The 7210-nt window shown below is 40.5% G+C and overlaps 1 protein-coding gene across 1 annotated transcript in view; it reads left to right on the forward strand.

Annotated features, from left to right (window-relative positions):
- The window catches only part of LOC120245452 (collagen alpha-2(I) chain-like), a 32110-nt gene extending 25200 nt beyond the window's left edge, over positions 1-6910 (forward strand). Inside the window, exon 3 of the mRNA XM_039252522.1 lies at positions 6322-6910. The gene's annotated coding sequence lies outside the window, so the exon portion shown is untranslated. The remainder of the gene's footprint in view (positions 1-6321) is intronic.
- Positions 6911-7210: the final 300 nt, after the last annotated feature.

A 7210-nucleotide genomic window follows, 5' to 3' on the forward strand; every position in this document is an offset into this window, starting at 1 on the left:
TGGATGGACCTTGAGGGTGTTATGCTGAGCGAAATAAGTCAGGCAGAGAAGAACAAATACCATATGTTTGCACGTATAGGAGGATTAGGAGGAACTTAACAGAGGACCATGGGAGAGAAGAAGGGGGGAAATAATGGGGGAGAGGAAGGGAGGCAAACCATGAGAGACTCTTGAATGCTGAGAACAAACTGAGGGCTGATGGGGGTGGGAGGAGCGGAAGGGGGGTGATGGGCATGGAGGAGGGCACTTGTGGGGATGAGCACTGGGTGTTATATGGAAACCAATTTGACAATAAATTATTTAAGGGGAAAAAAAGGAGGAGGAGGAGGCAGGGGACCAGAGCCAGAAAAGGCAACATGACCACAAAGGCAGAGGTCGGAGTGCAGTATTTTGAAGATGAAGGACGAAGCCACAAGTCAAGGAGCATAAGCAGCTCTAAAAGCTGGAGAAAATATGGATTAATTCTTCCTTAGAGACTCCAGAAGGAAAGAAGTTCTGCTGAAATCTTGATTTTAGGAGCTCTGACCTCCAGAACTGTAAGAGAATACATCTGTGTCTTGTCAAGCCACATGGTAATGTGGTAATTTGCTGTAGCAGCAATAAGGAGGTAATATAGTACCTTAAAGGAATCGGTGGCCACACGGAAACAACCATCAGTATACTCGTAATGGGTCTTAGGGAAATAACATTGTTGAAAGAGTCAGATGAAACTGTATTAAAATAAGAAAAGAGTACATGAGAAGATTCAGTCACAACACATTCACACACAAACAAACTTTCTGGAATGTTTATTATTAAAAGATATTTAAAAACTATTAAAAGATTAAATAGTCACTGTTAAGACCCAACTTGATGGTACCAAAGGCAAATAGGAAAAAAGCTTAAAAGACAGAGCAAATACATAAAAGAATGGAAATTGTGGGAGAGAAAAATTAAAAACTTGAAAGACATAAGTAGGAGAAGTAACATAAACAACGAGATTCCAGAGGATATAAAGATATGGTTTGCTAGAAAATAGAATCCAACCGTCTGTGCTATCACGTTGATGGGTGTGCGTGCTCTGGGCGGCGGTGGGAGGGAAGCAGGAAGGAGGAGGGATGGAGGGAGAGTCGTCACAAAGGGGTGCATGTGGAGCAGTTACAGCTTCATGAAAAACATGGGCTGAAAGCCTGGACTTGCAAAATGTGTTCAGACAGAGGGTATACACTACTGCATCTCATCACGTCTTCTGGAAGGCGTAGGATTTACTCTCCGGTTCCTCTGGGCGTCCTGTCTCTCACTAGTCAAAGGTTGGTGGCTCTAATGACACGGATGTTAGATATTTAGTTACTGTCCCACAGGTCCCTAAGCCTCTGCTCACTTTTTTTTTTTTCAATCTACTTTTTCTCCTCTTGCTCTCTGATGTTTGAATGCAATATTTCATGGCTGATGCCCATTGCGCCTGCTATCAGACCATCATTTGTTTACATAACTGTCTTATTTGTGCTTCAGCATTTTACATGAAATTTTACCAGCCTTAGAGAAATGAGTCACAGACCAAATATACAAATGATCAAAACAGCCAAGGTCTAAATAAATAAACCAGTAGATTAAAAATTAAAGCTGACTACTAGGAGACCAGCGATAAAATATCCATCATTAAAAATTTAGTCCTTACTGATCCGATTAACATAAACTCATTAAAGTATTAACAAGAGAGTAGGAGGCGAACTTAAAAGTAACAGATTGATGTATTCAATAGCAGTTTGGAAAATCAATTTTTATTGTTGTCTTATATTCTAGAGCATTTTCAAAGAAAGAGAATAACTTCAATAAACCATAACATATTTTTAGAAAGAAAGAAAGAGAAGATTCATGTCCTTTTTTGACAGTTGATCAGACTGATTGTAAAAAGTTCAGTTTTGACCTTTGGTTTTCCTGGCTTTCAAGCCAGAGGAGACTAAAGGCGTGTACATGTGACATATTGGCTAGGGGAAAAAAGACCACTGCCACCAGCGCCTTATTTCCTCTAACTCCCTGGAAAATTCAGAATGAAAGTAACTCTGAATAAATCCCCGGAAGAAGTCAAAGCTTTAGGGCCAAAACACAAGGGACGTTCTTCTAGTCAATACAAACAGGCGGTGGAGGAAGAGGGAAATGAAGAGGTGCTGTGGAGCGTGCTAAGAGGGGAGAACTATTGAATGTAATTCTTTCTTTTTTTTTTGTTTTAAATGTTTATTTACTTATTTATTTTGAGAGAGAATCCCAAGCAGGCTCCATGCTGTCAGCACAGAGCCCGACAAGAGGCTTGATCTCACAAATCGTGAGATCATGTATGACCTGAGCGAAATCAAGAGTCAGATCCTTAATCAACTGAGCCTCCCAGGCACCCCTAATTCTTTCATAGTTAAAACTGCTATTTGACCTTTGGTCTCATAGCCAAAACAGGAAAGTGAAATTGTGTGTAAGTAAAGAGAAAAAAATGGCACTCTGAAGAATATAGAATTTTGTCCAGTATATTTTAACCAAATTAGAAATTTGCTGGAAAGGTTCTACAGGGAGAAGATATAAAGGACCAGGTGAGAAGGAACAAATTTTGTTTGTTTTCCAGAAAACTGTCAACTCTAATTCCCATCAAGGAGTCAGGGCCAGCACATAATTTTCAAACCTTAAAATATGTGGACACCAAGGGCTCCTGAGTGTAGAGGGTGGAGCCCGGAGGAGCAGGGATGAGTAAAAGTTAGATATGTCAAGAAGAATAAGGAACATGCACACAATGGCACACTCCTGTGTGTGTGTGTGTGTGTGTGTGTGTGTGTGTGTGTGTGTAGGTAGATAGGTAGGTACATAAGTTTTTGTGCAAAGGTAGAAAGCAGAATGAAGCATGGTTCCTGGAGATAATGGAAGATTAAGAATCATTGAGGAGCATCAGACTAAGTGTTTAGCAAATGAGAGTAGAGAATAGACCAGACAACAGAAAGTAGGCTCCAAAATAAGGTAGAAGGCAGACTTCACCCCTCTGGCTAAAATTTGAGGGATGATTCCCCTCAAGCTTCCTGACACTGGGAACATATCTTCTAAGCCCGTAGTTGAGACACATGCTCTGATATGAATGTTTGAAAATGGATTTATGCCAGAAAATCTGGGAACTGTGGCTGCTGTATCAGCAGCGTTTTCACTCTCCGCACTATTGACATTTAGGGTGGGCATCATGGGAAGGGCTGTCCCTCGCATTGCAGGGTGTTTAGCAAGCATTGCTGGTTCCTACCCACTACATACCAGTAGCATCATCTGCCCAGGTGTGAGGGTCAAATTGCCCTGAGAACAACTGCTGTGTCAGTAATATAACAGTGGCCCCATTCCACTGCTCATTTTACGGTATTTAACATACTGTCTGCTCACACCTTCCTTTTGTGAACTCCCCCTTCTCTTGGCTTCAGCAAGGCTTTATTCCCCTGATTCTCCTGCCTCTTCACTGTCTGCTCTTTGTCAACCATCCCTCAGGTAGGTGGAGTCCTAGAATCTCTCCATTTTTTTTAAGTTTATTTGTTTTTGAGAGAGAGAGAAAGAGAGAGAGAGTCTGAGTTGGGGAGGGGCAGAATCCGAAGCAGGCTCCAGGCTATGCACTGTCAGCACAGAGCCCAATGAGGGGCTCAAACTCACAGACTGTGAGATCATGACCTGAGCCAAAGTTGGATGCTTAACCAACTGAGCCACCCAGCCGCCCTTCTCTATTTTTAATGATTTAATCTGATTTCGTGAGTGCCCCCCTCAAAGTACCTAACTCCCAGGCCCACAGGTGATAATTCCAAAGCGATGGCTCCTGGTACAGCATGAGCACTTGCTGGATCACGAGAGCAATGGAATCAGCTAAATACCCATCATACAAATCAACCTCTTTGCCCCTGAACTTGCTTCTAAACTTCATACACACACTTCTAAACTTCTGCTCAGACTCTCCCTCTGGGTATCCCCTTGGTGATTGAAGATAAATGTTCAGAAACGACTTCTCTCTGCTCCGGAACACGTTTCCTATTTTCATTGATGGGATCTTCAGCTTTACTGTCCCTGGGGTTAGAAAGCTCTGATACAGGGGCGACTGGGTGGCTCAGTTGGTTAGGCATTCAACTCTTGATTTCGAGTCAGGTCATGATCTCACAGTTCATGAGTCTGCGTTGGGCTCTGTGCTGACAGTGCAAAGCCTGCTTGGGATTCTCTCTCTCCCTCTCCCTCTCCCTCTCCCTCTCTGACTTTTCTCTCTCTCTCTCCGCCCCCCCCAATAAATTTTAAAAATTAAAAAAAAAGAAAGCTCTGAAATAGACAGGTTTGTCTTTTCCCCCTAAACAGGTACTTGGTTATCGATTCTATATCATTCTTTCTATAATAAGTCCATTTGATCCTACCTCTGCACTACCCCCTTCCACACCACCAACACAGGTGAGATCCTCTTCTCTCTGAATTGGAGGCCTTCTCTCCACCTGCCTTCATTTTTCCCATCGACTTACATGTTTTCATAGTGCTTATATTTTAAGAAGAGGAAAATATGGATAAAGTATATGTAGACCCAGCATTAATTCTAGCAAGAGTCAACATTCCCTGGATACATGAAGGGGAAATACATGGTTGAACATCTTTCACCCATCTCAGTAAGAGATGCATTGTCAGTAAATTTCCAATATTTTGTTATGTTCAAGCATATAGAAAAGTTGAAAGAATTTTGCAGTAAATGTGCATATACCCACTGCCTAGATTCTAGAATCATTTTACTAAGTCGGTTATATCACATATCTATCCATCTCATCTGTTGTTTCCTCTATCCATCTGTCAATCCAGCTGTGTTTCAAAATAAATTGCAGGCCTCAGTGTGTTTGCACTGGAAATACTTCAGTGTATGTGTCATTAGTTAGATAGAATTCAGTGTTTGCTGCCCGTTGTTTCTTTTTCTTTTGAGGCAAAATAAGCATGCAATGAGATGCTCAGATCTTAAGGGAACCACTCTGTGGGTTTCAATAAATACATACACCTGTGCAACTCAAATCTCATCAAGGTACAGAGCATTCCAATCACCCAGAAAGTTCCCTGACATCATTTCCTTGCTGGCCTCAGCCGCAAATCCACTCCAGAGGCAACCACTGTTCTGATGCTCTTCAACCATAGATTAGTACTGCCTGTTTTAGAACTTCATATAAATGGGAATCACATAATCTGTGCTATTGTATGTCTAGATTCTTTTAGTTGGAATAAGGCTTTCAAGATGGCAGCCATGTTGTTTCATGTATAAGTAGTTTGTCCCTTTCTATTGCTAAGTAAGTTTCCATGTATAAATATACCACAGTTGTTTTTTCCATTCTTCTATCAATGAGGATCTAGGCTGTTTCTAATTTTAGGCAACATTTTCAATAAAAATCATTCATCAAAGTTTGTAATACATTTTTGTTCTATTAATCAATTATGGACTAAGAGTAATTAAAATATCAACTCAATACAAAAGAAATATTTATCACTTTTAATTTTATGGTTGCAGAAAGTTAAATTTACATATTTTTTTTATTGCAAAGCATCATGAAAGGTGAGTAATAAAAATATTTTCAAACATAAAAAATTACATGAGGATACTACTAAGAAAGAAGTAGAAAAGAAATAGAAATTTGAGGGGAAACTACAAACTATATGAACTGTCCGGCTGTAAGATGATCTGTGTTTTTAGGGGTGCCTGGGTGGTTCAGTCAGTTAAACATCTGACTTCGGCTCAGGTCATGATCTCATAGGTTGTGTGTTCGAGCCCTGTGTCTGGCTCTGTGCTGACAGCTCAGAATTTGGAGCCCACTTCAGTTTCTGTCTCTGTCTCTCTCTACCCCTCCTCCACTCTTGCTCTGTCCCTCTCTCTCAAAATTAAATAAACATTAAAAAAAAACTGGGGGGAAAAGATGATCTGTATTTTTAAGTGAATGATGTGATTATTAAACTGCTATGACATTTTTTAAGGCTTCTTTATTTATTTTAAGAGGGGAAGAGTGAGTGAGCAAGGGAGGGGCAGAGGAAGAGGGAGAGAGAGAATCCTAAACAGGCTCCACACACAGCACAAAGCCCAACACGGGGCTTCATCTCATGAACTGTGAGATCATGAACTGTAAATTGCTATAGCATTTAGATGCCCTTGGGTTTACTCAAAAGAGTAATGTGACAATTGGAAAATATTTTCATATTAAAATTTAGTATTCAGTATTTATAATACTCCCAAAATGGCAAATTTATGATGAAAACAATTAGATGTCAACATAAAATTATGTGAACAAGTTCAGTTGTCTCAAATTATTTTCCAAACCCTATTCAAAATACCAGGAAGAAGAATTGAAGTTTTACCCAAAGCCTGCTGCTTTGCCAGACTTGGGTCCTGGATTCAACTCATCACTCTCCAGCTCTAATTGCCATCTTTGAATCTCACTGGGCCTTGAGAACACTTCCAGTCTGCCAGCATCCATGGGGAGGTCTTGGTCATATTCTGTGTCTCAGAATTACTGAAACTGAGGTGAGGACTTGGGCCAAATGCAGCCCAGATGGTCAATCAATGTGGTGTCATCAAACACTCATCTTCTCAGTCTGTGGTCTAGTGGAAATGATACATTTTGAAGTCTTACATTGAAGTCTTACATTGGGAAGATGGTGGCTCTTCCATCATCTCTTCCATCATCTCCTTATCCCTTTTGCACCTATATGCACCAAAAGAAATCATAGATATTTTTGCACTGGCCATTTTATTTTTCCTCTGCGAAAGCTTCTTTTTGCTGGAAACTAACATGCCACAGATCCCATTACAGAAAATATTGGTTACAGAATTTTACAGCTTCCTTATGTATCATATTTAGTTGTGTCCATTTACACAACGTGAAAAGAGCCCACTAATTTGTGGAAAATGTAATAAAGTGATGGGAACTGCATTAACAAAAACCACTGACTGATAAATTATTAATTCAAATATCCTGGAGACTTTATTGAAACCTAAGGGTCATGAGTGGACTCAGTCGGGAAAGCCAAAGGTTAATACTGTGCCCTTGAATAATGTTTTTACAATTTTTTTCCCAGAAAATATTCACTTTCTAGTGTCAGATTGCAGAGTACTATGGACTGAATGTGCCTCTCCAAAATTCATTGAAGTATAGAGGCCCGATATGAAGGTATTGGGAGGTGGGGCCCTTGGGAGGTGAAGGCTCTGTCCTCATGACTGGGATTA

The sequence above is a fragment of the Hyaena hyaena genome, unplaced genomic scaffold (genome assembly GCF_003009895.1).
Source record: "Hyaena hyaena isolate Hyena2069 unplaced genomic scaffold, ASM300989v1 scaffold_418, whole genome shotgun sequence".
Taxonomy (NCBI): Eukaryota; Metazoa; Chordata; class Mammalia; order Carnivora; family Hyaenidae; genus Hyaena; species Hyaena hyaena.